Source organism: Rousettus aegyptiacus, unplaced genomic scaffold, assembly GCF_014176215.1.
Source record: "Rousettus aegyptiacus isolate mRouAeg1 unplaced genomic scaffold, mRouAeg1.p scaffold_m13_p_1, whole genome shotgun sequence".
Classification (NCBI taxonomy): Eukaryota; Metazoa; Chordata; class Mammalia; order Chiroptera; family Pteropodidae; genus Rousettus; species Rousettus aegyptiacus.
Genome location: NW_023416284.1, coordinates 80,096,347 through 80,097,070, shown reverse-complemented (window position 1 = coordinate 80,097,070; position 724 = coordinate 80,096,347). Strand labels below are relative to the sequence as shown.

The 724-nt window shown below is 43.4% G+C and overlaps 1 pseudogene; it reads right to left on the bottom strand.

Moving 5' to 3' along the window:
* Positions 1 to 281: 281 nt before the first annotated feature.
* Positions 282 to 399, bottom strand: LOC118605368 (annotated as a pseudogene).
* Between the last annotated feature and the right edge of the window lie 325 nt (positions 400 to 724).

The following is a 724-nucleotide window of genomic DNA, read 5'->3' as shown; positions in this document are numbered from 1 at the left end:
GAAATGCTCCACTTTTGCTCAATTTGTCTATTAACCTAAAACTGTTCTAAAAAAATAAAGTCCATTAAAAAAAAAAAAAACATTACTAGCAAAATTGGCTTTGATAGGGAAAGAATTGAAATTTGGAATTTTAAAAATTCTAGGAGATAGAGGTTTCTGGGTAAACATGAATGGAACACGTTGCCATGTTTTTCTGGCTCCAAACTGGTTTCTTTTGTTGAGATCACCTTAAAAGTCAAAATAAAGAAAGAAGTCTAGGTTTTTTTCATTTGTTTGTTTTCTGCTTTCAGCACCCGGTCTTCCTAGGCGCTCTCTCATCCAAGTACTAACCAGGCCCGACCTGCTTAGCTTCCAAGATCAGAGGGGATCAGGCATGTCCAGGGTGGCATGGCCATAGACAAGTCTAAGTTTTTGAGCATTGGGCCTTCTAAATTGGGAGAAGTTGGTGAACTGGATTCTTTGATGAAGGGACACACTGCTTTCAGGGGGGACTCACCTTGCCTTGTCCACCCTTCCCTACCTGTCTCAACTTGGGTTAATGTAGGTCCTGTGGTCTGGCCTTTTAGTGGTCTGTGAAAGGAAAGGGGGTTGAGTAGGATTAGGTATCATCTGTGTACCTGAGGGAACTGATGGAGGGATGGAGGAAGGGGTGGGCAGATAAACGGCTGACCCCCTCACAGAGAGCAGGCAGGACAGCGAAGCCTCTAAATTTGGTATGCCTAAG